This window comes from Fundulus heteroclitus, chromosome 13 (genome assembly GCF_011125445.2).
Source record: "Fundulus heteroclitus isolate FHET01 chromosome 13, MU-UCD_Fhet_4.1, whole genome shotgun sequence".
NCBI classification, from domain to species: Eukaryota; Metazoa; Chordata; class Actinopteri; order Cyprinodontiformes; family Fundulidae; genus Fundulus; species Fundulus heteroclitus.
The window spans coordinates 42,084,287-42,096,483 of record NC_046373.1 but is presented as its reverse complement, the minus strand read 5'-3'; the positions used below and the strand labels follow the sequence as shown (position 1 = coordinate 42,096,483).

The 12,197-nt window shown below is 36.8% G+C and overlaps 2 long non-coding RNA genes across 2 annotated transcripts; one reads left to right on the top strand and one right to left on the bottom strand.

Annotated features, from left to right (window-relative positions):
- Positions 1–486: 486 nt before the first annotated feature.
- On the top strand, positions 487–6,465 carry LOC118565400. Its single transcript, XR_004932375.1, has 4 exons — positions 487–741; positions 1,990–2,167; positions 5,118–5,324; positions 5,439–6,465. It is a non-coding gene; the product is annotated as an uncharacterized LOC118565400 (long non-coding RNA).
- Positions 6,466–6,960: 495 nt separating this feature from the next.
- Positions 6,961–11,095, bottom strand: LOC118565399. The gene is made up of 5 exons (XR_004932374.1): positions 10,841–11,095; positions 9,606–9,713; positions 9,247–9,479; positions 9,035–9,153; positions 6,961–7,542 (listed from the first exon to the last, which is right to left on the bottom strand). It is a non-coding gene; the product is annotated as an uncharacterized LOC118565399 (long non-coding RNA).
- Positions 11,096–12,197: the final 1,102 nt, after the last annotated feature.

The following is a 12,197-nucleotide window of genomic DNA, read 5'->3' as shown; positions in this document are numbered from 1 at the left end:
TTGCTTCAAACAAACAAACAAGGGAATCAATAAAAAAAAGTCACTTCAATCAAAAGATAAACGTTTTCAATCATAGAAAATAGTTTTGAATGCAAATAAAATATTTGAGACTCCAAAAATTGCATTTGAACACTTTTTTTTTAATTGAAAATGTTTTCTTTGATTGAAGTAATCTTTTTTTGCGTTTGGGGTATACATGGGTAGGACATTTGTGTCTTAATCATTCAATTCCAAAAAAGTTGTTTCAATCAAAAAAAATATTTTCAATTAAAAAAAAAAAAAAATTAAATGCAAAAAAAAAAATTACCCGTCAATAAAAAGGTATTGAAGAGAATGTGTTTTTTCGTTGTTTTTTTTTTTTTTTTTGAAGAAAAAAAAAATTTGAAGTTCAACATTTTTTGATTAAATAACTTTTTTTTTTGAAGAGAAAAAAGTTTTAAAGTTCAATTTTTTTTGATTGAATCATTTTTTTTTTAAGTGAAAAAAGTTTTGAAGTTCAGATTTTTTCGTTTGAATCACTTTTTTTTTTTGAAGCTCAAAAAGTTTTGAAGTTCAAATTTTTTCGATTGAATCATTTTGGAACAAACGTACCGTGGTGGGCGGGTGCTTCTCTATTGGTCAGACATGTTTGATTGACAAGTGTCTACACCAACGACGTCTTTCTGACAAAGAAGTCTTGTTCGGCACTCCCCAGGCCAGACAGCTTTTTACCAGCAAGAGGGAACAGCGGTGAAGTTGTCGGTAAGTACATAAAACAGGTTGAAAATAATTGTTGTCATGTTATTAGCCTATTCTGTTGATATTTACAATAAATTGTACGCTTACTAACTTTGTTCACGTTGAGGAATGTTTGTAATGGTGTGAGGTTAGATGTCTAAATATTTTCAGACAGGCAAGCAAAGTGGGCGAACCTATGGCCCCCACGCAGCAGCTTGCTATGTGCTAAAGAGCTACTGTGTTGAGTAGCCACGGCGCTGCCTGTTTAGTAGATGCTTTTATCTTGAGAGCGGGATATAGGCTGCTTAAGCTGCTGTTAGTCGAGGTGCATGCGTCTCTCTCCCCCCTCCCCTCATACATTTACCGCTGGGTCCGGTGTCGGCCAAGTGCCATGTACTGTGCAGGGTATGGCAGGCCGTTTTAACATTTATTAGCTTGACTGAATATGTATACCAGACATCTCAAATACATTCCTTCCTAGTCAAAATTTACATTTCAGACATCTACAATAACATTTGTCCTATCTAAAATGAATATTTCAGATATCTTGAATATAATTCAAAGTAGTACAAATTACGTCACTTTCCCCATTCATGTGTATAGGGCTTTTATTTACAGACATCTACAATAACATTCTTCCAATCTAAAATAAACATTCCAGATGTCTAAAACTGAATTCCGACTAGGATGAAATCTAATTTCAGATCTCCATAATCCAGTCAATACTAGTCATCATCATTTCAGATATAAAAAATAAATAAAACATTCTAGATATCCAGATATATAATTCTTGACATCAAAAATATATTTCTACTAGTAGAAATGACATTACATATATCCACTACTGATTATATGACGAATTAAATTGGAATTTCAGATATCTAAAATTTCAATATGCCTATACAAGGTTGTGTTGTGAATTGGCACTATATAAATAACATTTAAATAAATTGAATTGAACTTCTGGTCACAAAAAACCAAAACTTTTAAAATAAGATTATAGAATTGTTACATTACAGTTAATCTTTCTCCTCTTCCCATCTCTCAGAGTTACCCTAAAAGCCATTTTGTCTTAGCTGATCAGTGGAGTGGACATGAGTATTTCTCCAGCCAGCCATCAAATAAACGTCACATAGTGCTAGGGTATTTTGTATGTCAGGGTTCGTTTTTAATCATGCCTTCCTCATTCTAGTGAATTCAGTCTATTTTAAGCAGAGGAATTTAGTCTTGGGTAGTCATTTAACTAACCATCCTTTTATGTTTCTTCTGCAGCATTGGAAGCAAAGTTGTACTACTTTGTAGCAAAAATGATTACAGTCTGTGTTGTCCGTGGAGGAGTTGCCCACCATTTTTTCTCAGAAGGGCTGTTTCAGCAATTTGCGGGCTTCCAAAGGCCCCTTTCAGACCAGAAGTTCTGCATGATCACAAACTCCGGGAGCAGCTAATCAAGGTATGAGTATAAACTGTCATTTGTCACCTTCAATACTTTTTAAAATGCTTAGTCCTGGATAATGTGGGCCTACCACAGATGAGGCTTAAAAGCCTCTGTGTGAAGTTTGCATGATCTCCCTGAGTATATGTGGCCCCCTTTAGGCACACCGGTTTCCTTCCATTGTCCAAAGACATGCACTTAGTATGAGTTTATTGGTGGGACTCATGTGTCCGTCCATCCATTTTCAGACCCGCCTAATCCCTGATGGGGTGGCGGGGGTTGCTGGTGCCTATCTCCAGCGGTCACTGGGGGAGAGGCTGGGTGGACTCATGTGTATTCATCTTTATTCAGACAAAAGAAAGTGAAATCACCAATGAGGCTAATTTTGCCATTGAAGAAGCTGCAGACAGCATTAGCATCAAGGGTTGCCTTAGGCATGTCCCAAACTGGAGAAAAAAGGACTCCCTAGTTCGCTCCGCTGTCAAGTTTATTGTCAACGGACCTATGAGAGTTGCCCACGACCAGTAAAATATTCACACCCTCTTATCTTAACAAAGGTGTTGATGTTGTCATAAGATCTGAGGGGAAAAAATGGGTTCCTCCATGTTTCTGTTAGCATACTTGTGTTGTGGTGCCTTTATCAGTAAGATTGATGGACAGGGATATTAATCTATACTTCTAAAAACCACCAACCAGGCCAGAAATCTGGATTTAGTGACAGATTCAGACCTAAATTTTAAGAAACAAGTTAAGGCAATTACAAAATCAGCCTTAAGAATATCAGATGAAATGTGTGATTACTTTGCAGGACCTGGAGAAACTAGTCCTTCTTTCATCTGCAGTCAGCCTAATTATTGTAACAGCAAGTTTACAGATCTACCATTTAAATATACAGGGGTTGGACAATCAAACTGAAACACCTGGTTTTAGACCACAATCATTTATTAGTATGGTTTAGGGCCTCCTATTGCGGCCAATACAGTGTCAATTCGTCTTGGGAATGACATAAACAAGTCCTGCACAGTGGTCAGAGGGATTTTAAGCCATTCTTCTTGCAGGATAGTGGCCAGCAGGTCACGACGTGATGCTGGTGGAGGAAAATGTTTCCTGACTCACTCCTCCAAAACACCCCAAAGTGGCTCAATAATATTTAGATCTGGTGACTGTGCAGGCCATGGCAGATGTTCAACTTCACTTTCATGTTCATCAAACCAATCTTTCACCAGTCCTGCTCTGTGTATTGCTGCATTGTCATCCTGATACACGGCACCTCCTTCAGGATACAATGTTTGAACTAGTGATGGGTCGATGAGGCGTCATGAAGCGTTTCAACACATTGCCAAACTGTATTGATACTGGGCCGATACTGTGTCACTGAACACTGACACCTGCTGGACCTTAAAAATCCCTACAGCCAACCTGGTTGACAGAGTTAACTGACACTGATTTGATGACCAAGTATACACAATACAATTTAAATCATTGTATGTTGCATTGCATTATTTTATATTTTCATTTGAATTAAACATATATTTGATTTTTTTTTTTTTTAGATACAGTCAATAAATAATGTGAACGAGGATGCTTGTGGACTGGCTTTTATATTTATTTATTTATTAAAAAATTTTTGCTACATGACCTTTCAATGCCGCCCAACCATAAAGGCGTCTGCCCAACCTATCCATCAGTGGTGCGCTCCGATCAGCACCTGCTGCTCACAGAGCGAGACTGTGGTACAACACCATCACACCAGAGTTGCAACATGGTTAAAAATGAACCATTATTAACCGTTACTTTGTTTACAGTTCAACTTGGATTTTATTTACTGCGCAGCATATCTTTGCTGTGCGCAAATGCACACGCGTGCAGCTTAGAGGGAACAGAAACAGTTTGGCGTGTCAGTCAGTTCAAAACAGTTCCTGTATCGGTCACGTGACTTTCCCGTGTCGATACGCGCATCGACACGGGTTTTGCTCTATGAGCTCGACACATGCGCCGACGCATCGGTGTTGCCGGACCCATCACTAGTTTGAACCATTGGATGCACATGGTCCTCCATTCTGGAGGACCATGTGCATCCAATTTGTCCTCTTTTGAACTCTGGTATGTCACCCATAATGTTGTGTGCAGTGCAATATTTTGAGCAAAACTGTGCTCTTACCCTGCTAATTGGACCTTTACACTCTGCTCTTATTGGTTCAATGTGCAATTAATGAAGATTGGCCACCAGGCTGGTCCAATTTGACCATGAAAGCTACCACACTAAAATAAGAGGTGTTTCAGTTTCATTGTCCAACCCCTGTAATAGACAACTGCAGCTCATTCAGCCCTAGCTAAAAACAAACCCTTGGACCACATCAGTCTGGTTCTGAGGTCTTTCCATTGGCTCCCTCACTGTCAGAAGACAGACTTTTGAGTTATGCTGCTGGTCTATAAAGCTCTGATTGTTTTAGGACCAGGATCCATCAGTGGCCTTCTGATCCAACATAAATCCATAAGACCTCTCAGGTCATCTGGATGCAATCTGGACCGGTTCCCATAGTCAGAAGCAGACCTAAAGAAGCTGCATTCAGCTTCTATGCTCCACATGTCTGGAACAAACTCCCAGACTCAGCTAAAACATTTTTATGTAAATCCAGATTAAAGACCCACCTGTTCTTAGGTCTATAGTTAATATTAGCCTGGCGGTCCACCATGCTAATAATACGCTGAGAAATGCAGAGTGGTCACCACACCGCGGTGCAGGCAGCCTTTGAAAGCACCCATAATTGTTTTGGTCTACAGACAGTGCTAAAGCACAACCTTGTGTCAAAATAATGCTTATTGTTCCTTTAATAAATTGTTTGTTAATCATGTTTGTTTTTTATATGTACTTTTTTAATGTCCTCTGTACCTTGCTTTAAGGTTTTTGTAGAAATTTTCTTGTACATTAGATGTGCTTTAGAAATAAACTTGCCTTGCCTCTTAGGTTTGCAGAGGGCTTCAAGATTCTGGGGCTACTGAAAGAGCTGCAGAAAAACCCAGCCGTTGTTCCTGACATGTCCGTGTGTGAGGAGAAAGCCCTCACTGCCAGGGACATGAGCCACAGTGACCTATTCTGCTCAGGGCAGCAATCAGCGCGTTCTGGAGAACCAGTTGGTCTGCTTTAGGAGTGACTGGCTGATTGACATTAAAGGTCTGTTTTTGCATTTTAGTCAATTTCCATAAATTTAAAATTACTTTGTACAATACATCAGGGGTATTTTTTCCATGTCTAACAGTCGTATTCTTCTATTGTTTTGTCTTATAGAAGAGGAGGATGGTCCACCCTCTCTCTCGATGTTCACCTCTGGAGCCTCTGCCATCCCTCCACTTGGCTTTTCCTGCCAGCCTGAAATCCAGTTTCTGCATGACACCAAGACAATTTACCCAGAAGCCAATACTAGTGTTGTTGTCCTGTTGTATCTGTCGCTGCACTCCTCCTACAAGGCTGTTAGAATATACATGATGGAGGGAATTTTGCAAGGTCCGACCTTTGGAGTTTCTTAAATGATCACGAATGTGACTATGAAAGGTTACGCTGTAAGGTGATGACGGGTTTGCATGTTTGTCCAGCTGTTGTTAATGTTTTACTTAATTTTAAGGTAAAACGTGGTTTTACAAGTCTGAAAAGTGTACCAGTGTTTAAAAAATACTGTTCATATGTTTTTTACTAAAAGCCTTTAGCTGGTCCTGAGGATAAAATATCAGAAGACTGTGCCAGATGATTCAGGTTCTGTCATTAAACTTCTGAAATGGTTTTAGATTTTAACAACTTTCAGGAAGTTGACAAATTGTTATCCAAGACCATCATATGTTCTCTTCTAGGTTTGTCTTTATGGCAATAAAGAAAATACTCAAAATTAAAGTTTGATACATAAAAAAATATTAAACTGAACTTATCATGGCCACTAATGACAAAGAAAAAATAAATAAACAGATATTTTTGCCAAAAGGAGGGAGAAGTTTAACACAAGAAGAGGGCCAAAATAAAAATGTGTTTCTTAAAAGAAAGAGAATGAATAAATTTCGTCCCACTTAATGATTGTGTCCCACTTGTTGATTCTTCACGAAAACATGCAGTTTTATATCTTTATGTTTGAAGCCTGAAATTTGGCCAAAGGTTGAAAAGTTCAAGGGGGCTAAATACTTTCAGAAGGTTCTGTATGTGAGATCATGTTGGTCCAGACAACTCCTGTAAGACAGCAGCTCCAGATGTAAGGGAGAGGTTGAAACATAAGATATGCAAACTATATAGAATTTCCCATTAGAGTCAATAAAGAAGCTGTTTTATATTACCTAGTCTATCTGATGTGTTTGTGCATAATGTGTACAGTCCTTTGGAGTTCTTATAGAAGAGATGTTGTGAGCGTCTGTCGTCTTGACTTAGTTGGGCATCTAAATTTGCTAAACGGAATCTTTCGCTCAGAGCACAATTAAAATGTGGTAGGCTGTGGTAGAAACGCAAACATCCGAAGGTTAGGTTAGGGATACAGTGACGGTATTCATGCTTCTTCCTTTTTTCTGAACTAAAGTTTACAAGTTCCTCACAGCGGCCTGACTGCAAGGTTTCATCGAACCGCACCCAACAGTTATTTCAGAATCAGAAATACTTTAATAATCTCAGTGGGAAATTATTTTCGTTACACGCTGCAGATATAAAAACAACATAATTATATAAATACAACATTCCCCACAAAAGATATATATATATCTATATATATATATATCTATATATATATATATCTATATATATATATATCTATATATATATATCTATATATATATATATATATATATATATATAAATAAATATTTACAGATCTAAAATAAAGTGATAATGGCAATGTGCAAAAGAATGATTAAATGTCAATAATTGTCAAATGTATTCTGCATCAGAATTACAGACGAGCTGCTGTGTGATTACTTTCTGTGGGCAAACCATGGTGGTACCAAGCCTGTCTGAACTGTTCCAGCCTCCTTTGAATCTCAGGTGGATATACAATATGTAAAGAAAGTCTGTGGATATCATTATCTGGGTTAAGATTCTCTGCGTCCTCCAGACAGTAGAATGTATGGTAGAAATGCTGCAGCACAAGCAAAAATACATCCTGCCAAAGGTGTTCTATGCGCTGATTATGAACTGATTCTCCTGTTATGAAGCCTCTGTGTTCCAGCCCTTGAACTAGATGCATGCATAAAGCAAGCAGCATGTTTTCATCCCCATGGTCTGATCTGACTCTTGATGGTAGTCCATAGTAAGATGTTGCTTTCAAAAACTGACAGAGTACTGTTGTTGCCCTATTGTTTGTACTGCAGCTGAGGTAATCCCACACGGGTATCCTTCGATGGCACCAAGTATCACAAAGCCCCATCTAGAAAGTTGAAACAACACAAAATAAAATTAGTACTTAAAATAAGGATACAACCCCCTACCTGGAGACAATATACGATAATGATCAGAAAACCCATATTAGAAATAAATCAATGGTTTCAACATTTTCTGCTGAAATTATGAATAATTGAATTAGTATATCAGCAAATATTTGAAACACGTTATCACCTAGTGCTAAAAATCAACATTATCAATCTTCAAAAAGACAAAGTTATATATTCATTGCTGGAAAAACACTCAAGGTCACTATATTGTTTCATTTGATAATTTTCTGTAAAAAGCAATTCAGAGCACAATAACTCAACAATAGAACTTAAAGAGCTACTGATATCAACCTGGAGGGTATCCCAGATAGGAGGCTTAACAAATATGGAAAAGCCTGGTTTCTAGGTTGCTAAATTCTGTTAAAGTGTAACTCTTCCCCAAATCAGCTGTTTGTTGTCAATAAACTCTTAACATGGTTGTTTTATAGTACTATCTACATATCCTGGTCATTATTTTTGAAAAATTATAATGCACATTTGTTGAAATCCGGCTTTTGTGTCCAAAACTCAGTATGGCGCCTTCCTAGGGTCAAACTTCTTGCATTGAATTTCAAATTAACATTAGTTTCTGCACGTGCCACGTAATTCTGAGCGTGTGACATTAGTCCCCTGGCTGCTCAGGACTATAAAAGCCAGCTCAGTCTTAAAAAACAAAACAAAAAATAGAGCATCTTCTTGTGCCTCCATAGAGAGCACTATTGCACTTTTCAAACTCTCTAGCGACCTTTTTTATCTTCAAAAAACAAATTTACCAACTTTTTATGTGTTGTTGGGGAGTGTATGTGAAAGCAATCAATTGTTCTGCAGTTAGTGTCTTGAGGCGGCCGGGAAGGGGCTGCTGAGAGACTGTGATGTTGGTTCTAGGTTGGACATTGGACATGGGCGATCTGCGGTATCTGCCTGCTGTTTGAGACGATACAGAGAGGGTGATCTGGGGCTGACGTGTCCACATTACAAATGAATCATGATGCACAAAGCTGCCGGTGATCCCGCCTGGGTTACAAAGCAGAAAATATATGTTGATTCTGATATATGATAATATATAACAGGACCAATTCTGTCCACCATTTGACTCTGCAGCGCCAGGTTGTGGCTTCACTGAGTCAGGGCCTTGAGCCAGCAGGTCAAATTGATCAGAGTCTGGCCTGCTTGGCTCCACAAAAACCTTCCTACACCGCCGGGGATGAGGAGGGTGAAAAATCCTCCAACTCAAAAGACCGAAACGTGGCGTAACTACCAGCATAACTCTGCTCACTCTCCATGATTCAGTACAGCAAATCAAGCAGCCTGTCTCACTCTCATATATATATATATATATATATATATATATATATATATATATATATATATATATATATATATATATATATATATATATATATATATATATGCCACAAACTGTTGGGGTACGGCATATGGTAAGCCCACCTTGCAACAGTCCGACTCCACCTTCTTGCAGCAGATGTCAGGTTTGTCCTTCCCAACATTTAGCGTACCCTGGCCCGTGTGACAATCACATCTTGAGCACGAAGCAGCACCCTCATCATCTGAAAAATACAAACATGAAAGCATTAATGATTAAAAAATACTCTCACAAGCGGATCCAACTTAAATATAAATTTTCTGTAGAAAAGACAAACCTCATTCCCAGAGTTTGGATACTGGTCCTGCCATGTGCTCACACGCTCTTGCAGCTGATTGTCATCTAAGGCAGACAGTCTTCCTCTTATGTGTAGGTCCACCAGCTTTGATTTGTTGTTCAAAAACGACGAGGAACATCCCATCATTTTTGCCTTTTTTTTGATTGTATGTCCTTGCTTCATAAGGACGTCTATGTGCTCTCTGGTAACAATAGATGGTCTGCCACTCCGCCCTAGGAAAACAAATGTTAAGTATTACATTTTATACAGAAGACAACCCAATCTTTAACAGCAAAAAAATAAAATAGAAATCAATTAATAAAAAAAAAAGAAAAGAAATTTTGTTTGTGAGGACTTACCTGAACTAACCCGCCTTATGAAGAAACGACGATCCTCGGTTCGATGGAAATGAGCTATTGCTAGCACTCCAACCTCAGTCAAACTGCTTTACTGTTCATTGTAGGTTTCTGTAGACAATAAATGTTCAATTCTGTGAAGGTTTCTTACACAACTTTCTATTGAACGTCGCTCTCTGTCGCTACACATTCCCTGGCTAAGGGCTCGCTCAGTTTCATGCCCTTTTCTTGCAATTCTGTCAATTACTACCAACGCAAATTGACGGACAGAAAGCGGAATTTACAAAGTTGGATGTCTTACATATTGGTTTCAAAACTTTTGATCATTGATTTTTGATATCTGAAATAAAAACTATGACCGGTAAAAAATGGATTATGGAGATCCAGGATTAGTTTTCAGACATCCAGAAAGTTTATTTTAGATAGGAAGAAAGTTATTTTAGATATCCGAAAGTAAAATCCCACTACACATAAATGGGAAAAGTGATGTAATTTCTACTATAAATAATTATATTTAAGATATCTAAAGTTTCCACTTTAGATAGCAAGAATTCTGTTGGAGATATCTGAAATACACATTAAGTCAAGACTTTAGCACTGCAAAAAGGGAACTAAAAGTGAGTAAAACTTTCTTGAAATCAGTGTATTCTTCCTTGATTTGAGCAGCTAAATAAGACTATTTGCCAATGGAATGAGTATTCTTACCCCTAAAAGAAGGTTATTAGCTATTCTGCACTTGAAATAAGATGATGTAGATGAACTGTAATTATTTTAAGTGCAAAAATCTTATTCCGTATTTGAGATGTCTGGTATACATATTCAGTCAAGCTAATAAATGTTAAAACGGCCTGCCATACCCTGCACAGTACATGGCACTTGGCCGACACCGGACCCAGCGGTAAATGTATGAGGGGAGGGGGGAGAGAGACGCATGCACCTCGACTAACAGCAGCTTAAGCAGCCTATATCCCGCTCTCAAGATAAAAGCATCTACTAAACAGGCAGCGCTGTGGCTACTCAACACAGTAGCTCTTTAGCACATAGCAAGCTGCTGCGTGGGGGCCATAGGTTCGCCCACTTTGCTTGCCTGTCTGAAAATATTTAGACATCTAACCTCACACCATTACAAACATTCCTCAACGTGAACAAAGTTAGTAAGCGTACAATTTATTGTAAATATCAACAGAATAGGCTAATAACATGACAACAATTATTTTCAACCTGTTTTATGTACTTACCGACAACTTCACCGCTGTTCCCTCTTGCTGGTAAAAAGCTGTCTGGCCTGGGGAGTGCCGAACAAGACTTCTTTGTCAGAAAGACGTCGTTGGTGTAGACACTTGTCAATCAAACATGTCTGACCAATAGAGAAGCACCCGCCCACCACGGTACGTTTGTTCCAAAATGATTCAATCGAAAAAATTTGAACTTCAAAACTTTTTGAGCTTCAAAAAAAAAAAGTGATTCAAACGAAAAAATCTGAACTTCAAAACTTTTTTCACTTAAAAAAAAAAATGATTCAATCAAAAAAAATTGAACTTTAAAACTTTTTTCTCTTCAAAAAAAAAAGTTATTTAATCAAAAAATGTTGAACTTCAAATTTTTTTTTTCTTCAAAAAAAAAAAAAAAAAACAACGAAAAAACACATTCTCTTCAATACCTTTTTATTGACGGGTAATTTTTTTTTTTGCATTTAATTTTTTTTTTTTTTAATTGAAAATATTTTTTTTGATTGAAACAACTTTTTTGGAATTGAATGATTAAGACACAAATGTCCTACCCATGTATACCCCAAACGCAAAAAAAGATTACTTCAATCAAAGAAAACATTTTCAATTAAAAAAAAAGTGTTCAAATGCAATTTTTGGAGTCTCAAATATTTTATTTGCATTCAAAACTATTTTCTATGATTGAAAACGTTTATCTTTTGATTGAAGTGACTTTTTTTTATTGATTCCCTTGTTTGTTTGTTTGAAGCAACTTATTTTTTGATTGAATGATAAAGACACAAATGTCCTACCCATTATATGGTCCAATCAAAAAACAATGCTACTTCAATTAAAAACATTGCTTCAAACAAAAAAAAACTGACTTCTATCAAAGAAAACATTTTCAATCAAAGAAAATCAGTGTTCAAATGTATTTTTTTGAGTCTCAAATATATTTTTGGATTCAAATACTTTTTTTCTTTGATTGAAAAGTTTTTTTTTAATTGAAGTGAATTTTTTTTTAATTGAAAATATATTTTTTGATTGAAGCAACCTTTTTTTTGATTGAATAATAAAGACACAAATCTACCTTCATAAGTAACTAGGGAATATGTGCACTACAGCATCGAATAACGAGGATTTTCTCATGTTCAGGGGGGGCTTAAAACTTTTAAAATGTCAAATAGTTATATAGTTTTATGTTATGTTCTAAAAATATCAAGTACTGAGAAAGTCATGTGCTGAAATATTTTGCATTTTATTCATTTAAATATATATGTTTAACATTTATAAATATATAAATAACAATGTACAAAAACATATATTTACATATGTGTATACATATATATGTACATATACAGATACTTATATATACATATATATATAT